Source organism: Calonectris borealis, chromosome 13 (assembly GCF_964195595.1).
Source record: "Calonectris borealis chromosome 13, bCalBor7.hap1.2, whole genome shotgun sequence".
Lineage (NCBI taxonomy): Eukaryota > Metazoa > Chordata > Aves > Procellariiformes > Procellariidae > Calonectris > Calonectris borealis.
In genome coordinates, this window is record NC_134324.1 from 18,554,967 (window position 1) to 18,580,713 (window position 25,747).

The 25,747-nt window shown below is 37.5% G+C and overlaps 1 protein-coding gene across 1 annotated transcript in view; it reads right to left on the reverse strand.

Moving 5' to 3' along the window:
* Positions 1-25,747, reverse strand: part of TENM1 (teneurin transmembrane protein 1) — a 349,960-nt gene that overhangs the window by 192,703 nt on the left and 131,510 nt on the right. The window lies entirely within an intron of this gene.

A 25,747-nucleotide genomic window follows, 5' to 3' on the forward strand; every position in this document is an offset into this window, starting at 1 on the left:
GGACCCTCAGAAAGCTTCAGCAGTGAGAAAAAAACAGTGGTGACGAAGCTCAAAATTTCAGCCTACCTGGTTTCTAACTAAAGAGCCTTCTTCCTACAGAGTTGACCTGGACCAACTGAAAACCACATTACTTCTTACTTTTGTTCAATCAGTGAGCCATTTCCAAAACAAAACTTTAAAAAAAGTCCAAGCTAATTTGCTTTATCTCTTTTAAACACTTGCTTTTTCAACAAAATTACAGATGCTATACAAGTACTGCTCCTGAAAATGCTCATTTATTGTTGTTAATGATCACATCTCTGGAATTCATTTCAGAACTCCTGTTCTTCAGCATCTTACAACTTGAAAACAAAGAAAAGCCAGACAACTAAACACTGATGTGTGCTTTATCCAAGTCCAATCTACGCCAACCTTTTCCAACTAACATTCACACTACAGCACAGCCTGAAGGATTCTGCCCAGCTTCTGTAGATCAGATAAAACATAATCTCTAGATATGCTCTAGTGAACTCTCCGTCTCTTCTGGCTGTACATTCAGATTTCCTAATCATTCTAACTGGATTTCTGTAGTAAGTATGTTCAGGAAATACTTATTTGAGGTTTAATTTTTAGTTCTGTTTTGTTTCAAAAACTTAGTACTATCCTCTTGAACACAATTAACATAATTAGCTATATGTTGCTAATTTTACATAGTTTAAAAAATATCGCTTCAATTGTTGATTTTTTTTTTCAATGTTGTAATTAGCAAACCCCTAAGCATTATTATAGTTCAAATTACTATTGTCCTATATGGTATTTATCAGAAAAATTATGCAGAAAAGCTCAATCCATTCAATAGCAGCGTTTGGTAAGAACAAACCATACCAAACTGCTATTACTGACATGCATTTAGCATTTCTGTATTACAAAATATATTTGCATACAATAAAACTCAGCTCATGTCGATTAAAATGTGTTCAGAACAACTAAATATAATTTTGTTTAATATTGTACAAAATAGAATAAAAGCAAATTCTGTAAGACACAAGTTTTGCAATGAACTCAACCTCAGGGGACTTACTCTGATCACACTTTAACAAAGGACAAACAAGGAAGACGTGTTTAAAAGGAAGGGCCAACCATAGCTGGAGGACGAATTTCTATGTTTCATCTAGAAAAGATTTGTTGCAAATAAAAAGTCACATTTTAACAAAGACATACTTTAATTGGGGTTTATCAACACACTGTAGGAATAAATAGGACCACGAATTGTGATACATATAAAACAAAGGTACACAATGTAGAAACAAACATGGCTCGTTCGCTCTTTCTACTGAACTACTAGGAAGTGCTACTATCTGCAGGCAAGGTTTATGGTACAGTAGTAGATAAAAACAGAAAAAGACATAGATGTTAGAGGGAAAACAAAGACTGCGGGAGGAAACGTAGAAGTTGTAGGAAGTAGAGTTACACTACCAGCATTATTTTAAAGAATGAAGATGGATAAAATAGGCAACCAGCTTGTATATAAACTACACACGAATGAAATTTGCTCAGGTCTCACCCAGCCAGAGGGATCAGCCTTCCTGTTAGTACTCCACAGGGAGATGCTTTTACTGCTGCTAATAAGTTTTGCTTTAAGTTGTAGCTGAGACACTGTGAGTTGAGTGTGCCTCTCAATTTTCATCCAAAGAACATTTCAATAGCCTTTTATTGTCTCTGCAGATGATGAGGTGAAAGACAGAGGAAAACTAAGGACACTTGTACAATTAATATAATACCTAATGAGGAAGATTAGTGCAAAGTCATAATTGCAGAGGAAAAAATACAAACACTAGCAAGTTAAAAGACTTATTGTTTAAAAAAAAAAAAAAAACCAAAAACCAAAACCACAAGCAGTTCTGACAAAGTCTCTGAAGTCAAATTATCTTATCCAAATTTAGCCTATTAACTAGGAAAAAGGCCGTTGAATTCCCTACGCACATCCTTCCCAAGGACTTCAGAGTTCAGTCAAATTTTGGAGCTACATCCCTCTCCAAAGATGCGATAGAGAAATTATGCTCTCAGATGAACACTGTCTCGGTAAACACCTAGGGCAGAGCAGGGTGAGCCGAGACCTCTGTGCCCACATATACCAACAGCACCACTGACCCTTGCATCAGTGCATAATTCCTTCTATGGTGGAAATCGGCTTTGAAGTCAGCTCCCTTTCCTCTCACAAGTAACAAATCCATCCCAGGTCAGGTTCATCAAGGCTTTCCACTCAACCATGATATAATCTTCATACCAATAATTTCATATGATAGGAAAGTTACTTCAACAGCGTTGTCATTTAACACAATAAAAGATATTATAAGCTGTCAATGTTCATGTACATAAATACAGATATATTTCTATAGAAAAATACCAAATTAACGAACCCGATATGTCCACACAGACACATGCAGTCAGTTCTAGAACGTATGGATGGAAGAGAGGTATAGAAACACTAGATGATGACAGTGAACAATATAAATCACTTCGCATGCTGTGGGAAGAGGAAAAGACCCATCCCTAAACCCATTTCTTGGCCCAAGTCTAATTTCAACCTTTGTACAAATATAGCATAAGTATACATATTAAACACATGCACGCACACTCCATCTAGAAAATAGCACTCTGGATACATACACACGGTATGCATGTGGTAATTAAATTGTTGACAAAACCCCCTTTCATTCTTGCTCTTATTTTTAGTAATAGGATTTAGAAACATCAGCAAAAGACATGAAATGCAATCTTTATGGAACTCAGAGCTTCATCAATCAACCAAGGGAAAAAACCCCAACTTTATGAGAGTTCAGGAAGAAAAATCTAAGTCTGCAGCAGAATGTAAGAGGCATTCCAAAAGGTATGTGGTTTCCATTATATTTTAGATTTTGGGGGAAAAGATTTAATGTGAGATGAGAGGCTATGCTTTATATAATGCTAATTGACACAAAAAGTAATAGTTATGTTTGTGAAAAATCAATAGGGAAATATAAATTTGAAAATAAATAGCAATTTAAGCATTCAAGACTGTGAAACAGAATGACAAAACATTAATTACAGTTAAGGCTGACATTCTATAACGAATGACTTTGTAACTCTCATCTGACAATACCAGATTTTATAAGAGAGAAATCATTTATAGGGACAATTAGGTGCAGATCTAGCATTTGAACTCAATTTCTCACTTTTTGTCAATTTAAGTTATGGCTCTCTTATTTATTTGTATTTTAAAATCACGACTCATTTTGAAGAATTCTTTTCTTGAAAGCTAAAATTGTATTGTACTTATGGTTACTAAAATATTGATTTGTAACATAGATCAGCAAATACAAGTGCTGATGTAGCTTCTTTCCCAAAGGAAACCAGAGCTGGCAATGGTCATCACATATACTTAAATTTGACAACGGGAAAACTACAATTTTAATATTGAACCAAGTCTCAAACTAACTGGGGATAGTTTGAGGCTATCAATTTTTCTTCACTGTGAAGAAAACTCTCTTTGTTAGAAATTCTTTTCATCTCCCTCCTCTCCATAAACAACAGACCTTGCTGACTGTTGTTTTATGCCCGGAAGCACCTCTTCTTATTTTCCCAAATGATACAGAGTATATCAGTTCCTTTTCTTTGACTCCTGAAGGTAATTTTTCTCATTCACGTTATTTAAAGTAGATTTATATTTGGAAGGGGAATCAATGTTCTTTGCCTTCTTTACATTAGAATCTTCTAATATCATAAATAAAATACAACTCAATTGAAAACATTAAATATGTGTGCTCAACTCTTCAAGAACTGATGGAATAAGGGAAAAGATCCTACACAGGAAGAGTTAATAGATAAATGTATGTGTTACAATATAAAAAAACCCAAAAAAACCAACCAAACAAAAAACAAACCAAACCCCACACATACAGGGTCTTGCTTTGGAGGATTGTTATTCTAGAAGTTCAGATTTTGTAGCAAAATATATGCAATTAATAACACCACGGTGATTTAACTCTTCTGGTCTTCTTGCTCAAGTCTACCACTTCCCATGAAGGCAAATCTTTAATAAATAATGTTAGCATTTAGAAATAAGGGCTTTGAGCAGCCTGACAACCAGTAAGCCTATTATGTTATCAACTGTAAGTCGGATTGGATAGGTAAGATTTTCCGTTTTGAAGCCCCAATTTTCCTCTTAGTCATTGATGTTTTTACAGCTGTACCTTTAATTACCCTTTCTATCACTTCACGGAGTCAGGAAATAAAGCTTGCATCAGTAAATATCACGAAAAATCCTTGTCTGACATTTTAAACTGATTTTTGAATTTAATACACCATTTTTTCCATTATGTTTATTAATAAGGCTTGAGGTAACTTTCTTGTTATTAATAAGATTTGCTTTGCCATAGCATAATACTTGTATCTGAGGTACCTATGTATACATCTAGACACACATGGATCAGAGATGGTTTCATGCTTCTATGGAAGATCGATCTCCACTTGAGTGCCATCACGTTCCGTGGAGGTAAGGGAAGAGCTGGCAGTGCTCCAAGCACAGCCACATCCGTAAAACCCATGTTAGCTCTTCTCACTCCCACACATGCTTTGGGGACCACAGAGGAAATGTTTCATACACACACACCCCCCAACCTCCCCCCCAAAGCCCCCCAAAAAATAGACACAAGGAAATTAAAGAAAGCAGGTCTAGATAACTGAATAGCTTATAATAGGAACAAGACAGCTAACTAATTTTGAGGTGACGGCGTAGCTGGGGAGAGGAACGTGAATATAGTGTTGGAAAGCTTACACCAACGCTAGCAAAACTGCCTTAGGAAGCTGATTTCAAGACTGTCTTTTATGAGAACAACATTTTTTGCTGAACATTACTGTTCAAAGTAGACTGCAGTGTTGAAGCTGCTCATCCCAAATGTACAGGTTTACAGGGAAGAAAACAAACCAGAAGAAAAACACAGGTTTATGAACACAGCTGGAGAGACAAGGAGATGACTTCTACACTCTGATTTTCTGTTGTACCAAAGGTGCATGAAAAGCATCTCTCATGTGCCTTGACAGACTTGTTAGATATTTTTATTTAGCATATCTGTTAAGAAAAATATTAATCTAAGAAGTTGTTAGGAGTCAATTCCATCACATTTTTGAATCGGTTGCTACAAAAACAAATGAGGTTTCACAATACAGTAACAGAACTGCAAAACCTAATGGGATAGATTTTCCTGTATTGCCTATTGTTAAGGATTTAAAAGACCAATGTGCACAAACACACAGAAGAAAATTATGCAAATGTCAATCGGTAAACCTCCAGCTCTGCTGACTTAGCCTAACTGCTAAGTGATATCCAATGGCATTGCCGTCAGCAAGGGAGAGGCCTTTCTCAGCCAGGCATCGGCTGCAGCATTTTGTGAATCTTGAAAGAAAAACAAAGCAGAAAAAGAAAGATACAAAAAACAGTTGTAGGGTTGAATCCTCAAGAGTACCCTCGATAAGACGACCAAGACCTCCGTCCCCACTGAGATTCCGTTTGCAACGGAATACGGTTATTTTACAATTATATTATTGAAACAACTGGACATGGACCAACTCACTCAACAGAACCTGCCATTCTTTTATCATCAGTTCAACTGCGAACAAGCTTACAGAATATTTATATGTATTCTCAGAGAAAAGGGGGTATTTTTTTCCCAACTGACTTTTAAAAATACCTCTGCAGTGTAGAGACTGCATGATAGCTAATCTTGAGGATCTCTCATGGCAGTGAAAAGTCACAGAGGCAGTTCCCATCTTCCTGAGACTTGTTTACATTACATATCAGCTCATCCACAGTCAGCCAGGCCCAGCTGCATGGCTCTGTTCACTCAGAAGAAAATATAAAGGTTCCTGTGCCTTAGATGATTTTTGTGTGACAAATATTGTAAAAACTATAGCCAGGACTCAGGACCTGAGTAACATCCACTGATGTGTCAGACATTGAAAGCTACACAAATCACTTCTGAAGAGCAGAGCATTTATGCAAGCTTATTTCATTTGCAAAAATAAAGGCCTGAATCTGGAACTAAAGATCACAGAAGTAGTATTCAGCAAAACATACATACATACATATATACACACACACCCCCCTGCACACACACACACATATATATGTGTATATATATATAAAAAAGTGCTAGTTAGGCAATGACAGCCCGCTGCACAGTGTCTAGAAACTATCTTAATGATACAGGGGAAACTGGTACTAAGCAGCCAACCTCCAGCAGCCATTTCCAAACCTTCAGCCACAATGCGAATGTGGGGCAGGAGAAAGGAAGAGAGCATCAATGAAAGTAACTATTGAACATAAGACAAAAAAAAAAAAGTAGGTCATGAAAAATAAACTTACATGAAAATAAGTATGACAGACAAGCCTTGAACTTACAGGGGCAAAGCCCAACTTACATGAAAAGCCAAAGTGTATTAGGGCTAGATCTTGCCTCTCTACACCTCTCAAAAACCAAACGGAATCCAGACTAATAAGCTGATCTGAAAAATGGTAACACAGCAGTGTGAAGAATCTTTTTTAGGGTAAGCTATAGTTAAAAAGAAACTTTCTTGCATGTAGCTTATTAGTAAGGAGCATGGTCAAGCCTGAAGGTACTGCATGAGCTTCAGACACCCCATCTGAATCAAAGTAGAAAACCATGAACACAACCAACTGTATTGGCAAAGTGCAGTCAAGACTGATGTTGCAAAATTGAGCTTGTAGCCTTTTATACTTTGAAAATCTATTGAGTGAGTCAAACCTTCCTGTGATGCAAGTGTTTACAGTTTCATTAGCTGTGCTAGAATACAAATAAATTGAGATATTCATCAAAACAATTAAATGCAAGTCAAAACTTGTTGAAAAAAAAAATCTAGTGGGCTTTCCAAATGTGATTTTATCAGCACATGTTGCTACAACCATTTTTTTTTTTTAAACCCCTGCCAAATTTTCATCATCCATCAGCAGGTCTTCAACATGAGATCAGCTATCACATGTCAATTAATAAACCTGCAAACAAGCTGGATTCTGTAAATTAATTTAATGTGAGAAAGAGAAGTTGGTGACTCTGCTTAAGCTGTTAACCATTCCCTCACCTTAATATTGAAGGTGTAGCTGCTTGGCAATTTAAGTGAATGTTAACTCAGAGAAGCTGTAATTCTGGTCTCTCTCCCATCTCCGGTTACTTCACCTGGCCTGGCTCCACCGTGCAATCGCATAGTAAACTAGTTCAGGGTTCTGCACTGAGAATTAACCTAGCAAAAGAACTGACTATTTTTTGTGTAGGTCAGCTCTGATGCCTGAGAGGAGACAGGGACACTAGGCTAGCATCAAGGAGATGGCAGGATGATGGCAGTCAGCATGATCTATGGTGTAAGTGCGTTTTATGAGCGATGAAAGAACAGCTTCAGGGTAACATAAGGAACAGCACCCCTCCCCCCCCCAGTGCTTCCAGTCATAAACCTGCAAACATATATCAACTGATTTCTAATCATGTCCACAGTACTCAAAAAGGATTTAAAAAATAAAATTGAAGAAAAAGCATAGAAGTCAGCTGGCAGATACCTACGTATTCAGTTGTTCAATTTCAGACTGAGTTTACCAAAGGGAAAAAAAAAAAAGAAACTTAATTTCATTGAGCCATGGACTACCTGGGGAATAAAGGCTGACAGAATCGGAACCATAAAGAACTACTAAGGGAAGTTGTACATTCTTTTTCTTTTCCTCCTGACTCTTCTCTGCTATCCCATTCCCTATGCAAATACGTAAAGAAATAGGAGGCCCCATTCTGTAAGTGTTTCCTACCAGCAGAACACCCACTGAAGTCAATCGCAGCTTTGTGTGTGAGCTGGTAAGATGGGGACCCTTGTGTAGAAATGGTTTAATAAAAAAATATTTTAAACCAAGAAGATTTCTTTTTATTTAATCATCTCACTATGTATTCTTGTCATTCTGGGCAAACAGCCAGGAAGGGGAAAAAAATCTCCTGCAATAGTAACAGAACACATGAAATTGATAATGTTATGATTCAGCCATTTTTTCTACCTTCCCCAAATACAAATCAACACATTGTATTTTTAGTTTGAAAAAGGCTCTATTTTCTGCCAAATGCAGTGAAAGCACCTATGCCATATCTCTTAAAGAAAGAACAAACGTTGCAGGCATCATTCCCGTTAATGTTGTCTTTAAACTTCAGTTTTGTAGACTTCTCTGAGGAGCCTGCAGTGCTTCAGAAGAGGACCAGCCTGGCAGCCCTGACGCCTCAGCCCTACCTCGGGCTGAACAACCCCGCAAGTGCCTCCTCGGCAAGCGTACGGTTAATGCTTTCCGCACCCCGCTCAGGCCTGGCCTGTGGCTGACACTGACAACCAGGGCACCCATTAGTGCCAACTGTGGTTTTCTGATAGGAAACCCAGATGGCTAATTATGAGCACTTAAATGCCAAGATCCCTTATTAACCATTTCTCTTTAGAATTGCGTAACAGCAAAAGCGAGGTAATGTACTTTCTAATGCAGCAAGATATTCTCGTGTCCTGACCCTTCATTCATTTGGAAAGATGTTCTGTGAGAACCAAGTTAATAATATATTTCTCTCTTTTTGGCAGCATTTGTAAGTACTCTTGTGAATATTGAGACAGTTGTCAGCTCAGGGAAACCGCTGCTTAAATAAGATGTTTGGTGGGACTGCATTCACCAGCTGGATGGAATAAACACATTTCCTACACGTTCCATCAATGGAAAAAGTGTGGGTCACTTTAATAGCTTAACTACAATTCAAAGTGTACAGCATGACAGTATGTTGTTTCCTACAACATTTTCAGCATCATCATTATTCTTTTTTAAGGCTGGCTTCCATAAGCTCCATGCTCTTCACACTAGTTCCTCAGAGCAACCTCTTTCCACAGTTACAGAGATTGTATGTACGCCTTTTACATCTTTTTTCTTTTTTATTTTCCTTTTTTTTTCTTTTTTTTCTTTTTTTTTTTTTTTTTAAGCTTCCCTCTATTTTTCCCCTCTTTCTTCTTTCTGTCACAGTTTCTTTCGGGGTACTCCCTGTCTCTCTCTCTCTCCCCTTTCATGTGCATCTGTATTTCATTGTACATTGTCCCTGTTTCCTCTGTCACATTCTCACAACACATCTCCACAATCCTTCATGCTGCATATGGCCGCTACATCATGCTACTGAAAAGTGTATTTCTGATCCAGCGCAGGCAGGCACACACAACTGTGCTGCTCGTGGGTTAACCACAGCCACCCAATGCTGAGTTGAGGCAAGTCCTACACTTCTGTGTCAATGGTTTCAAGCCATAACGTATAGAAACTAACCAATTTGTGAATTATTTAAAAGATTTCAGTGGGACACTGCAAAAATTGCCTAACTATCCTTAATTCTTATTTTAATGCTAGTAGAACAACAGTGAAAACACATAGTCTCCAAGTAAGGAACTGTCAAGGAAAAATTAATGAAAATAGATTTATTAAAAGTAATTTCAAGTATGAACTAATATTCTGAGTCAGTTCCAAGCTATTTACTGTTTCACACACATCTAAAAGCATACTGCAGTAATACAACACAATGATTGCTCAGCTTCTGTGCAAAAACAGAATTCAAGGTGCTACCACAAATTTTTAAAAATGACTTTTATGTGACAGACATTTAAACTACAGCTTAACTAAAGAGTGGTTTGTGCATAATGAGCATAGAGGGGGTAGGAAGACCAAGCTGTTCATAAAATGTGAATTCAATTTACCTTTCTTTTATCTATACAGGATTGCATTTCAAAATGGGACTCATGCACGACAGAAACAGTGCCGTAAGTGAAAACAATTAATTATGTGTGTCCGATGACAACAATTTTTGAAATGACAATTTAGTAACAGGAAAACATCTTATTTTCGAAAACATCTTATTTCTTATAAGCCAGCTTCTCCACGAGGGTAGATGCTTCTCCTATTTACAAATACAGAGTAGTAGTATTTAAAGCTAGTATACAAGTGAAAAAAAAAAAAGAATTTTCTACTCCTTAATTAACATAAGGTCAATATATGGACATTCACACACCTGAATCAAACAGTTTTGCTCCTAATAAATTAGGCTTTTCAATGATTAATTTTTACCACTTTAAAAGATTTTAATCTGGTTTATAGTGAAAATGCATGGCTCTTGGTGAAGGTCATCAGACTTTCTCAAGTCCAGTATCTTCTTACCTACTAACATGGAAGCCAGTCTGCCCGCCAAGTCAAACAATGATCATTTTCCCCTGCAGGTGTTGAAAAAGCAAGCACTTCTAACTCCAATGGGTCATAACAAAACTGCCTCTATGCCAGGACTAGAATACTGTGTTTCTTGTATTTAAATGGCATGGGAAAAATCTTCAGGTAGAGGAAGACTGCAATTTATGGATTTCCATGGAAGAAATTTATGGATTTCCCTCCTCCCCCCCCATTAGTTTTACTGGCACAGGCTCCTAAACCCAATACGGGTGGTGTAGATAGGCTTGCTGGTAGCCTTATCTGCCCTTCCCTGGTATTATCAATAACCTCATGCGTGACCTGTAGGAAGACCTCTAAGTGATCTGAAGACCCCTGAGTTCCATAAGAACAGTATATTGAATACTTCTTACAATACATCTTTTATAAAATATTTCAGCTGCCTGGAAAACAGAAGAAAAAGTATTAACTGAAAAGATTTAAGGGCCACCACAAAACTGCTAACTCGGAAAGCTGCGAAGCAGGTTGGATGGAAGGAAAGCACTACAGCTGATAAGTTTGAGCTCCATATTCTAGAAAAACACAAAGACGTCAGAGCCCACTTCAGTATATGTTCAGAAACGACATTCCTCTTGAGGAAAAGTGTCAGGAAACAAAGTTTAAAAACACAAACAAAACACAGGTGTGAAATAGGAGTGTCCTTCTTATCTTAAACAAAGTGTGCAGGAGAGGAAGGAAGTAGCTTTAGGGTTGACAGACGGGCCAAGACAGAAATACAAAGAGGAGCTACTCCCTTCCTCAAAGCATGGAGACGGAGGAGAGAAAAAACAAACAGGAGGAGAACATATTCCTCCACGGTCTTGCTTTTCTAAAGGAGGACGGGTCTCTTCTTATCCCACCGGGACCATGGCTGTGTGCCAAATAACTGTGGAATAGTTGAGGTGAACCCTAGCTAGGTCTTTTAGAAGTATGCTAAAATCTGCAGGAGCAAAATCATTTGTTCATTACAGTATCAGTTTGTAGCTTTTAGTGACCACACAACACAAAGAATGTGGGATTTTCACTTTCTAAGAGCATAACTCAACCAATAAAACTGAAGATCAAAGATATTTTCTCCATTTGTCTGGTCACTAAGTGGTAGCACATGCTTAATTCCATAAATAATTCAAGCTAATGGGAAGTATTAACTTTAAAGAAATTATTAGCAAAAATAGTGCTTTCTATAGGAAGCACAGCCAGCAGCATAAAACAAATACTCACAGTGTTGGGAATAATTACACTTATATTCATTAAATGTATCTTTTCCAAGGACATCTATGTACATAAAAATGGGTTAGTGCATAGCATTTCTTGCAACTTAAGTATGACGCTGCATGGAAAAATGTATTTGGCTGAATCACAATTTCAGAACGGAACCAGGGAGAGACAGGCTGCAACAGAACTACAGGTAAGTCCAGATGAATTATCAATAGAAATTAGAAGTCAGACTGTTATATTCTTTTATATGATATCACTCTTCTCAGTGCTCCTAAATAAAGTTGATTCTACCAGCAATGGACTTTATTTTTTTCTTTTTTTCCCCAAATGTTAAGACAAGTTCTTTAGAATACTATATTTCCCAAACCATCCAATATGTATCAAAATAAATGAGGGCAATCCAAAAGAACGATTCATACTCCCTGGCTAGATTATGTGTGTCTACACCCATTATCCACACCCATTAATAAAATAGAACTCTATAGTAAACTTCGGATAATGTCCGATGCAAAAACAAGGAGACACTGGGCAGGATTTGTCATAACTCTCTAGCAGAGCAGGTGAATTATTTGGTATACAATCAAAGTGACTGTTTGGTGAACATGTTTAGGCTAATGGAATATTGCAAGTACCAGACACTAATGTAATATATTGTAATATGTTCACTAATATTATAATAGTGTAATATGTATTACACTAATGTAATATATTGTAATATGATTGTTCACTGGCTATTTTTTAAAATTGAAATTATACCACATGATAATCACCACACAGCTGAAAACAGAGAAACAACCATCACATTACCTGTAAACTAAAAACCCTTCAGGCTACACATCACATCTTTTACTGAGTCAAGATCTATATATGTGCGCACATATATTTTCGACACTGTCAATCAATTATTATGTATTGCATGCACAAATTACATTAACCAATGTATGGATTTACAAAGCAAGCCTAAAACAGCCTCTGAATGCAGTATTCTCCAATTGCTATGTCAAGGACTTAACCTCCAGAATTAACACACGCTGCAAACATATTCCTTCAAATCCAAACCAGACAAGCGGGACAAAACGCCAACCAGCAGAACTTGCACCACTCCCAGACGGAAAATCTACCTGTAAATCCTAGGAAGGACAACAGCTGTCCAGCTGCTCCTGGAGACACTCATCCTGGAGCTCAGCATCTGGGGTCCGTAAACACACAAGCAGTCATAGCTCCTTTGCTGAAGCAAGCAGATTGGGAAAAGAAAGCAAAGCTTGCTAGCTTCCCAGAGAAATGCCAAGGTAGTATGGTAATTGCATACATATGGCGATGTAGGAATGACAATGCTATTTTAAGAAAGCCTAAAAAACTTACAAAAGAAGCAGATCATAAAGAAGTTTAAATTTTATAATGGGCAACTCTAAGTATGCACTGAAATACAAATTAATATCCTTTAAAAACTTACGATGTTTAAATCTGTTAACATACAGTTTTAAATTTTATATACACTGAAGATTTATATCCATCCTTCTGTAGGAGGAAAAAAAAAAAAAAACTTATGGAAAACACTCCAGGGTCTTCCTTCATAACTTTCATCACACTTCATTTAGAACATTAACTGACTATCTTTGAACAAATGTTTTTAGCAGGGCAAGCTATAAAAGCTTTGTAAAACTCAATTACCTATTAACGGGTAGAGATAGATACCTGTCTTTTGACTGCATGATGAAATATGCCTAAACTCACACTCTGAAATATGCATGCACATGTATAGGTGTGTACAACTTGCAGCACTTGAATCCATCATTTTGATTAGATCAGAAATGTCATTCCAATCAGGTCCACGTAACAGGGATTATGCTAGAAATTTTGGGGGAAAAGGGTTGCAGAATAAATTAGTTACCAGGGGAGGAGGGTAGGGTGCAGATCACAAATTTAATGTTACAATTACAAAACTTCAAAAATTGGATTATTTTTGAAAGCATTATTTTCAGGGAAAAGTTGTAGGAAGCTGTTATATCACTTAGGCTATTTGTCTAATCTTCCTAAAACATTCCTTACTGCAATATGACATTTGGTTGGTTTTTTAACCTGAAATTTTAACCATTTGGAATGAACCTCTCATACCAGGTCTCTACCTCAGGGTGTTCAGGGAAGCAGGGAAGTTACTCAGATTCACCCAGACATCTCCGATGATGATGTTAGGGACAATGTGTTTTATATATGTTGCTGGAGACTTTTCCTCTAAAATGCTCCAGGGCCCCTAGCTGTTGCTGGAACAAGAGATTTGCAAATTGTCATAGCATTAGCCTTTATGTCAGTCTTGCATCCAAACCGAATGCGCACAAGTCCTCAGAGGCCTCTGGGCGACCAGAAAGTGCTGGCACCACACTCTAGAGAGGCTGAGAAGACTTCAGCCCAGGGCTACAGTGGTCGGGTCTCTGCTCTCGCTGCTACATGTACTCATCCAGCAAGGACAGCGCTAGAGAATGAGTCTGCGAGCCAGAGGTTTCCTCCTCCTATGCTCCTAAAGACCTCTGCTTAACGGCACTAAAGCGTGATGGAGAAGACAGATGGCTGATTTAAACTACCACAAAACAGAGAGGATCAGATGAAACCATCTGGACAGAAAACAGATGAAGGAAATAGTTAGAAACAAGAAGCAAGGGTGAATCATTAAAACAGACTAAAAATGCGAAAGGAGAGAAGTGGGAGCACACAAGAAAGATTTGAGCAGGAACAGTGAGATCAGATCTCTTGAAGACTGCTATGGTAAGATGACTAGAATTTGAATGGAAAGCCCAGAAAGTGGAAAGCCCAGAAAGAAGAAATTAAGTAGGAGAAAAGCTCTGGGGTAAAGCTCAGGCTTGGAAAGAAAGTGACTGGGACCGGACCAGGGAAAGAAGTCAACTTCAAGGAAGGGAGGAGGATCAAAAAAAAAAAAAAAAAAAGCTGTCAGTTAACATTTGTGAAACCCAACAGCAATATATGGATTTCTTTTCCTTTCAGTGTTGGTTTCAAAGAGAAGATGATAGCTTGCTACTGCTATTCAAAAGTTCTTCAGCTCAAGTAGTGTAAATCTTTATATTGAACCTAGATGTTAGAAACTGCTCAAAACCAACTGATGCGACATGATAATTTCCCTTCTTATTTTGCCTTTTTATAAACCTACAGAGCTGTAACTTAAGTCAGTGAGAGCTATTCTTAGTATTATATTGCACTAATGTTTGAAATATTCTGAAAAAAATCAGGTGTTGAACAGTCCAAATTAGATGCCCAAGTTTAGCAGGTATTTTTGACTTAATTTGTCAATAAAATGGAGGTAATACCCTCATCGTTTCCCAGGGTTATTGCAAAGAGAAATACATTAGCGTATGTGAAGTATTTGAGTACTGTAGTGATGAGCACCACAGAACTGCCAACAGGAAATTAATATTGCTGTAAGAACAAGGTTTGAATAGTGGTAATAAATAAGGCTTAAGGCTATACATTGAACAATTAAAATAAACTAAAATATTGAATAGCTTGTCATCACACTGGCACAGTCTATTCTACGCACTCAGTATGAGAGGGGTCCTAAGGGAGAGGGCACAAGCAGGAAATGCAAGTAGTGACTGTAACACAATGCATGTGCATACACACCTTTAATTCTGACACTAGAAATTTTTTGACAACTAGATTTGATATTCTTAGAATAATGATCATTACCGTAAGAGAAAGAGCATAAAGGAAAAAAGCAGCATTGTTCACATGAAAAAGTAAACAACACTGAAAACGCACCCGTAGGCAGATAGGAATATTCAGTACTGCTGGCAAGATTCAAGTTTAACAAAGGTGGTGACACACTAAAATTTTTTTTGCTTGAAACTTCTAATTTACCAGCAAACATTTATTATAACTGATGAATACAGGAACATGGGTTTCCGCTGTTGCAGACCTTTTTCCCTTTACACATGTCTATACACAACTACAGAAGATCATTATTCCAACTTCTTTGGGAACATATTTTGTTTAATTTCATGGCATAATAATTTACACAGTAACATACACACATATACACACTCTTACTTCATTCACCTGTTTACTTCTCTGTGATCTTTGCCTATATGAAGAATAACGGTAAAGTAGAGATTTCAGCATTTGCTCTAACAACATGATGAAGCAAATTCTGTTCCCATATAAAGGGGATTATACAGCAGGACTGAAATCTTCTCATTCATAAAATGTATGGATTAGTTAGCATGCAAGTGATAGCATAATTAAATTAATTCAGTCACGTGTATTTACACATAAGAGTGCCTTTGCCATGATCTATTATTAGCACTAATAAGCTAATTCATAATGAGGTAGCAGAACTAAACATGATGCTGCTAGCAAAGTGCTTGCATTTTAGAAGTGACTCCTAGAGGAGCATAAGATCATGTCTGTTCCTATTCTGGCAACTGGCTCAATGTATGTTAAGTCATGCAGCCCTTCCTCAGGTAAAAATCCCAGTTCAAACAAATGCTTTCACCCAAGGAAACAGTCAGAATCCAAATAAAAGTACTGCTACTTTTATAAATAAAACAAATTTCGACTGGGCTTCGCCACCAGTGCTGAGCTGGATTGAGCTGCTCAGATGCCTAGTACTTGCCAACTTACAGAATGCTCTGCCGGTCGGAGCTCGGTGCAGTCACATTCGCTCGCTGCACTTTTAAAACAAAACCGGACTGACATATAACTCAAACTCTGGACCACGTTAAAAAAATTCTAGGCCAAGGGTCATTGTTTCATATGCCTTAATGTTGATAGGGCAGCCATGAAGCGTAACGCTCTAGTATGGGATAATAAAATGCCTTTAGTACATTCCTCTGCCTCACTAGATGCAGCAGTCACAACACACAAGTGCAATAGATAATAAAAGAGAAGGTAGCCTGTTAGACACTCCAAATGCTTTTGTAAACTTATTTAAAAACACTGATCTATTGCAGTAAAGTTAATATACTCTTTTATATTCACATTTAAGTCCAATTTCTCTGGCTTTCAACGAACAATGACAGCACCTGATTTACAACATTTGTTTCAAGGCAATTTAATTTTTTCCACTGGCGTCAAACTAGGCACGTACCAGTCCATGGATAAGAAAATCACTGTTAGTTCTCTTCTAAAGAAATAGTCTGTACGGTTTAGACAAGCAGAACTATCTCTTCACATTAATTTTAAGTTAAGGATAAGCAAAGGATTGACTGCTAAAAGAGAGAGTCATCACTCCCATGCATCCTGTAGACAGTCTTTGCAGATACACGACTTAGAGGGGAAAGAAGTTACTGTGATACCAATGCTTTGTTAAAAAGCAGGTAACAGTCAAGATGATGTGCTTCACACCTATAATATACCTGAAATAACGATAGATATACCTGAAATAACGATAGATAGAGATAGATAGATGAGGACTCATCTCATGCACAGCAAGTATTCAGCAGTATGCAGCAAACACAGATGAGTTAATCAGACTGTATCTAAATCATTACCTTCATAAAAGCAAAACAAGCTCTACTGATTAGTAGCCACTCCCACTATGTCTTCCTTGTTAAAAAGGGTGTTCTTGCCACAAGGTAACTAAGGTGAGATAAAAGTCTAGTGAAAGCACGGCAGACTGTGAATTTCTGAGTCAGTAGGTCAAATTACAGAATATTATTCAACAAGTTCCCAATTTATAATAAAACTACAAAATTACTTACTTGGATTTTAGCTTTAAGCTACTTAATTTAAATATGAAAAGATTTAATGTTTTGCTTAACATGAGGTCATTGCTAAAATTCTGAAGCAAAAACAGAAATGATAATAGATTTTCATTATCTCTATCAAGCATTTGGCAAGACATACAGACATGCTCAAGAGATTTACAAAAATCCCCAATTCAAAATTTTCCAAAGCTAGTATTTGGCAAAGCCTGTTTCTGACAGATGAGATGAAAAGTAATCACAGGTGAGACACTGACAGAGACTTTGGGGATCAGCCACTCAAAATGCAAAGTGATTTGCATTATTAATTAGCAGCGTCTACCCTTAATCAAGAGTTCTGGGAACCGAAAAATTAAATCTGCCTGGACCCATCAGAAGACTACAAACTCCAACTGAGTCAGAAAAGCCAACGCGCTGGAATAGATGGAAAACTTCCGCAAGAAACAGACCCTGCCCATGCCTGGAATCCGAAGTGCAAACTATACAGGGAAAAAGGAAGCCATGATTAACACCTCGTCAGGGGAGGGCAGCGATGCAGTAGGATAATGAAAGGAAGGTTCTGATTTAATCTTGGCACAGTTTGATTAGGTGTGTATTTCTTTAATTTCTTTGCTTAAACCTCTAATAAACATTTGTCTATTTGGGTTACCATAGATAAATATCTTAACCTGCATTCCACCTGAACTCCCCTTTATTTAATGACTGATTACTGCACAAGTACTTCTCTGACCTGTTGGCATTATTATTTTACAAATGGATTCAACCAGCTCATTCCCAGATGTATAGTCTTCAGATTCAATAAGCTTTCTGTATAAACAACAGATTGAATGGCCTTTGTCCTTATTAGCTTATAGAAAATTAATTTCTTAGTGTTAATTTTTGGGCTTGGGCCAGCTGCCAAATGTTTAGGGCAGCTGCTAGAACTATAGACAATATCACACGAGTCAGAGATGGAAAGATCTATTAGGTTATTTCCTTCGACTACAAACTGATGAAGAACTGCAATCAATGAATCACATGCCTGTCATGTCCTCTATAGTATATACTCAATTGTGTTGGCTGGTTTTAAACAACTGCAGCCACAAAACCTTTACCACTTCATTTATTGCTTCATACTACTCTAAAACAGACATGTTTGAAAAATTTAATAGTCAGTAAAAACATAATAGATGTACAGATTACGAAGCAAAGAACGAGCCAATGCACCCATCCAATCTGATCACCTTCACAATCAGAACTACAGTTTCAACCAGCGACCCTCACATTAACCCTCATAATGCAAGGCTCAGCTCAAGCATGTTTTGAAAAACATTCAGACCCTAAGGGCTCCAAGTACTAAGAACTTACTGTGCCTCAGCAAATTATTCCCATGTTGAATGACTACACTGGTTTAAAACTGTCTTTGATTTCATATTTAAGTTCCTCAGACTGCCAATTACAGCGACTGAACCAACATTGCCAGGTCTATGTCTGCAAGCAGATATATTCTGCTGCATATTCTGCACTGTATTCTTAGTGAAACACCTGTAATGCTATATGCCTTCAAAGTTCTTCCCTCCCTGTCCCCCATACTTGTTTCAGAGTTATCTGAGTGACAACTCAGACATTCTGTATGGATTCAGACCTTTTAAAAAAAAAAAAAAAAAAATCTTTCCTTGAATAACAAGTCCCAAAGACATAATCACATTTTGCACTCCTCTGAAAGTCTCTTCAATTTTATATATCCCTGGTGTTGAAATGCCCAGAACTGACTCGTCGGAGAAGTCTTAGCGACATCTGCTATATTTCATAGATCCTTGACAAAATGCATGTACACAGGCAGCCCAAAGTAGCGTTTGACTTGTTGGCTCCATTTATCTCATTTACTGGCCCTTAAGGTCCCTTTCAGCATTACTGCTTTCCAAAGTAGTTCCTATTAAATATTTTATATTTGGTTACTATCCCCCCGCACTGAATCTCATTCAGTTTCCTGTGTATCCTTGTGGATCTTGGAAGTGTTCTGTATCAACTTCTGTGTCAGCAATGATATTTTTAATGTCTGCAGCTTAAATATCAGATAAGAAACACATTTCTGACATCTTTCACTACAATTTCTTGTAAAGATCTTCACGTTCCTAACACGGATACTGTGGCATGCTATGCTCCACCCAACCCCCACATTTCAGATATTAAAGAGGCAACCAGCTAAATTTTAATATTGTACTAAATATCTATATTAGCTATCATTTAAAAATTAAAAATACTATATTTAACTATATTTGGTAATTAATGTTTCTAAACATAGACATCAGCAACAACGGGAGCAAGTACCACTTTTAATGGTCTGCTCCACTTCCCTATTTCAACTGTTATAACTTCTGTGCTACAAAAGACTATGCGAGAAACAAAGGTTTCAATACATTAAAAATATAAAAACCAATTATCCTTGACATAGTAAAAGCTTTCTTATGCAGAAAATAAACATTTGTGCAAATTCTGACCTTATACCATCTTAATAAGAGATAAGGATAATAATGAAGTTCTTCACAGTTAATAACAAAATTCCGTATCAAAGAGCTTTATGCATACCATATGAGGCTCAGAATGAACCTGTGAAAGATAATAGAGATAAAATAATCAATATATGTATACCATTTGGGCTCTTCAGAGGACTGGCTCATCTTTTAATCATATCTGTGTAATGTGAAGTAAAATAAGCCTTGATTTTGGTGAGAATCTATTAGCATTCTTGTAATACAAATAATAAAAATCACTGCCTGGAAGCGCCGTTTAGGAGATTAGAAAACTGCCAAGTGATAAGGTTAACACAGTTAACTAAAACCTTCGCTTGTGACCTGTCTCTATGACAGAGTCTTATTCTGATTAGGCTTATTTTTTGCATTGTTCCTATTATTCCATTAACTGATAAACTTCATTGTATATACTGAACACAGGTAAGCATTTCAAAGTAATATCATATAACCTATAAAGAAGGGCAATCCGGTGTTATGAGCACAACCAGAGTATTTCCAAATGTTTTAAATTCCACCCAGCAGAATGGGAGTAACTATGGCTTTCTCATCAATACAATTTGTCATGTTTCAGCCTCTGAAACAATAGCTCAATGAAACTCAACTTTCTACTTCTTCTCTATTTTCTTCTAGGATGACTACAAATTTCAGTCACAGTTATCAGTCTATCACACAGCTGAGATGACCCAGAAGAATGCCAGAAGCATGTCTCTAACTAATCCCCCGGGTGCCCTCATATTAGTAGAAACAAGCTACATTCAAGAGAAAAGTCAAGAAATTAATTCAAAAATGTGGAGTTATGAAATGCCACTGAATTTGGTAGGCATTTAATATCAATCAGGTTAGATTAGTAGAAGGTTGTTCCTTGTTCTGCTATTCTTAAGGAAATAAAATGACCGATCAGAAAAACAAATACATTAAAATACTTGTCACCTGTCTCCAGATCACTATCTCTAAAACAAACATGGAGAAGATATTTTTAGAAGTAATTAAATCAGCCAAACACAGTGAGCCTGTACGAAAGACCTACTTGTAATGGAGAATTTCTAGGCAACTGTCCCTACTTGTCTTCTTCCTGTTCTGGTGGCTCATTGGAAGCATCCAAAGAAGGGTCCAAATCTGAAATTACCAACACAAGCTGCTTGACATAAGCCAGTTGAAGAACTCCAAATACAATTATTCATATGAACAGGAGCAAACGCTCGACTGCCCAGTCAGCTGCTTTTTGGGATGTTTGCTTTTCTTGTATTTGCACATGGATCAATATATGAAAACAAGAGGAGGAATTCTCTAATCTGAGGAATTTTGAAACACTTTTCAAATTAACTGAAATTTTGATGTATCAGTTGTGCAAGTCAAGCTAAAAACCAACAGCAAATTTATCAACTGAGATAAACAAATTCCACACTTTTCACCTGCTTACCTTTTTAATTTGAGTAGCAATTGATTTCAGTGCAACCACCCACATTTATGAGGTATATAAATGCTGCCAGGACTCAAACTGTTTAAGCTGCTACAAGTAGCAGCTGCATTGAGACAGAGCTGGTGTGTATTTGCACCCTACCAGAATAAGCAACGCAGCCAACCCCAAACTTGCATCCTAGAAGGCTATGCACGAAGAAGTTGACATACACTTCGGAAGATCTCTCTCTGCGTCACAGGAGTATTAGCAGGTCCTCTAGCTCTCCAGGAATGATTGCTTTGGAAAATTACACAGATGTTTTAAAACTAATTTAACACTTCATGTTTCCACTTCTTGACTTGAGTTAGCTTGGTTTTTCAGCTTTATCAGCACATTGATACTTATTTAGGATTGAAGCTTCAGGATATCATCAATCAAAGACTTTATTAACATCATCACAGAAACGTGTTGATGTCCTCAGAGGACATAAAGAGACTTTAAGAGAGGCAAGCAACCAGAGAATGTTACAGCAGGAAGGAGGGAAAGCAGCAGGATGGGAAGCTCCTGCTACGTATTTTTGGCTGCTATACTGTACACCTGAACGATACAACTATACTTCAAAGAGTACTTCACTACTGTTTTTTTCCTATGGGCATACAAAACTGCAAATTACATCATTATATACTGAAAGGGCAGCAATGACAGGGATAGCAGTGCAGGAGACTACGGTTTTTTGGTGATACAGGGAACTGCTGTCAAAGATTATCATCAAAACATGATCTGAGCTGGCAAAGCTAACAGCCAAACATCTCCACTTCATGGACTATCCTTGCTGCTTCCAAGCTGGCTGCGGGTTATTTCTGTTTCCGCATTCTATCTCCTAATGCAAATTTCCCCAGTGGGAACCTACAACCTGAGCTCTGCCAGCTGCCTAGAGCCCGGATCAATTTACATGAGTTCACAGCCAGGAATTATATTTTGTTTCATGACCGCACAAAGCTAAAGCTTTGGAAGAAAATAATCTGAAACCATTTGAAAATGGCAACTCACTGCCATTTCTCTTAACAGAGGCTTCTTGCCATAAATTTGACCATGATTCAGTATCTTAAGAGTTCTTACCGAGCCTGAGAGAGAAACCTAACTGAAACTGCAGGCTTTGACGTAGCTTTCTGCAATGTGAAGGGAGATGTGTTTTTTTTTCCTTTTTCCCAAGCAAAAGGTAGATAATAATTCTTTCTAATCTATTATAGAAGCAATGAATGAACAAATAATTCTACAAAGATTTACGCAATAACCCAATTGATTTAGACTGTTTACTTATTATGGCTCTTTATTTAACATTAATAAGCATTGTTTAAATTCTAAAGTAATTGCATATAAACATGCTTATTTTATTATATGTACAGCTGTAGTATTGTTTAAAAACGCATAAACAGTCTTTCTACTTTTTTTTTCCCTTTTATCTTCCAGATCTTTATGATTTAGGTTTTTTGCCGTTATTAGCCACGAACCAATTTATAAGATACCTACAAGAAAGCTCAAAAAATTCCACTATAGTTGGCTGGTGAAGTACAGAAAATGCTTTCTATTTGATTTTGTAATAAAAGGAAATTGGATATCACAAGACTAAAATGGTGATGCCAGCCAGAAAGATATTTTGAGACAAAACGCAGAAGAGTGTCTTCAGAGAAAAGATGTAAACAAAAATGAGTGACTGAAATAATGTGGACCACTTCAGACATGGACGAGAGGTAGTAGGGATCCAAAATGAATTATTATGCTCTAAAATGATCCAATAAAAATTGAACTGTAGTGCAATAATAGGAAAATGTATTGGAAAAAAGATAGGTTATAAAAAGAAAAAGGAGCTTTCAAGTACTGTAGGTACTACTATGGAAAAATCTGTGTTCAGGAGATTATATTTCTTACAAAATATGCACACAACCAAACACAGCTGAATTTGCTGTTCAAAAGGAAGTGAACTATAAAAATTAAAAAGCTAGAATGGAGACAGAATCACAGGCTAGAATAAAAATAATCAATGCAACCATCAATAGGAATGCCGAGATGAACATTGTACTGACTGAACACACAGCCACGCAGGCTTGAGGAAGAATTACTCAATTATATTTTTCCCCGCGGGCAAAGACATAAAAGATAGTTGTAGACACATTGAGCACATCACAAAAAAAGCATTTGGGCAGCGCCCCTTGTTAGAAAGGAAGAACTGCAATTCTAAACGGTAAATAATTACAGACGCTCTGGAAGAAAAACATTCGGGCTCTATTGCCTTCGGCAGCAAAGCCCTGGCAGGCTGCAGCCACTGTGCCCACCTTCACAAATGCTCACCAGCGCTGGCTAGCCCACAAACTTGCACAAAATGGGAGGGAAGGCCTTCCTTTATCGAAGCAATGGAGAAGCTTACCAATGTAATTATGTGTTCTTACCAATTTCTGAGCCGGGAGAGGGGAGGGCTGAGGATTTTTGAAAAAGGCACAAAACCGTTAAGTAGTCTGACGCTAAACGAGGGCAAGGGAGAGGTGGGATGCAAAGGCTTCCTTGTGCACCTGCACCACAGATCATCTCCCATATTCTCTTCCTACCAAAGTAGGCAGATTTCTCAGGACTGCAGCATCCCTTACGCCACTGGCACTAAGAAGACACCGAAAGACAGCAGGGACTTGGCAGAACCCCCGCAGCTAACCCCAAACACACTGACTACATATGAGCAAACATACACTGCTAACAACTGAGGGTGGCATCTTCCTCAGAACAGCAGCTTCTAGCTCCTCTCTCACTATGCCATACAAGGATGGCTCCTTCAGTCACATTCAGGCTGAGATAAAAAATGTACCTTGAGAGTCAAGACAGCACATTAAGACCTGAATAAGTTGACTATATTGTTGCACCATTCCCCAAAAGGGAAATCTAGGTTGCAAAGTCGTGTATGGCTTTTCATTTATGCTGAACTAATTCGAATGAGCTACTACAAAGAAAATGCACATCACCTTACTTATCAAGACATGACCTCTGACCAGGCCTAAACCAAGCCTTTTATGATTATACCAGGAAGGCAACCACCATCATAAGCTAGGTGCATATTCACTACCTCTACCTCGACCTTTCAAAAGCAGTTTCGGTGACTACAAATGAGACTTCATCACTATCATCTTCCTTATAAAAGGAAATTATGTAATATTCTGGGAAGCTTTTTAGTCTCTTGAGAAAAATTCTCAAGTACATCAAAATAAATTCAGATATTTTCCCTTCACCAGGAGCTTTATCCCTTTACAGCACGAGTTCCACTCCTACCTGTGATCAGCAGCATAACCTAAAGCAGCATCCCTTTCTGACAACAGATGAGAGAATGCAATCCATTGCCGTCCCCAAAACGCAGCCGTATTGCAATCAGTAAGATCTGGCTCATGCAGACCACCAGCTAGAAGAAATCACAAAATATACCACTATCTTATGCGGGAGTTTGAGAACCTGCAACAGCAGCTATTATTCAGGTACATTCTGCTTCTAAGATTTTTGTGGTAATCAAAAGATGGAAGCATCCATAAATTGTTTTGTCTTAAAGAAAACAAATGACAAGTCTCTAGTGCTGAGCTGTAAATACCACACCTCTCATCAGACAATGCACGACTAGCAAGCAGCTCTATTATGTGATCCCAACATCAACAGTTCAAGCAGATTCAAATCAAATAAGATTCAATTCAAGTAAACTACATCACATACTTTCTGACTGTGCAACTAGAGGTATATTTATACCAAATTATGCAGGAAAACATAAATTCAAAGCATGCATTATGATTCCACCACTTCAACAAACAGTAAAATACTTGCTCTAAAAGAGCTTAGCATGACTGGACAATAACAGAAAGTTTGCTGTCTCAAAAGCACTTTTTGGGAAAAAGTTAATCAAATATGATGTTCTCAAACTGAAAATGCCACTTGAAATTGCTGTTGGACAAAACAATGAGAAGGGCACTTAAGTCTAAACAACACTTACCATGGCTTTGGTACATATAAAATGCATGTATTAATTTATATTTTACATTTACTCAAAAGTAATTGTAGGCAGAGAGAGAAAATCATATTGCATACACAGTTCAAAAGCTACATTGAAAGATGTGAATAATACCCTTTTGATTAAATGTGGTTTACTCTGCTAATTATGGAAAACCTGGGGTGTGTTTTTGGCACGAAGACCCCTTTTTGCTTGCTGTCTTTCCATAAAACAAAGGCATTGCTCGAGAGTGTAGGAGAGAGCCACTTAATGCTGTTATGAATGCTAAACAACCCACCAGTGAGTTACAGCTAAGTGGAGTGACAATATGGTGAAGATCCTACAGGTAAACACACCACACCACAAGGAAACTCTCTCTTTAACATTAGGTTCGTTAAAGAAATGGCATCACCCATTCCTACAGGAAATACACCTTCAACTCTTCCTTGGCCATGGTACTTGATTGATAGGAAATGTAACAATATTTTGGAAAATACAAGAATAAATCACCATATTCCAAGCTCATTTACAAATGTGAATTCATTTCAGCTTCAAAGCAAGTGACATGCTTACTACATTGATGTAAACAAGCCCAAAGCAACATTTGGTAATGCTTGTTACAAT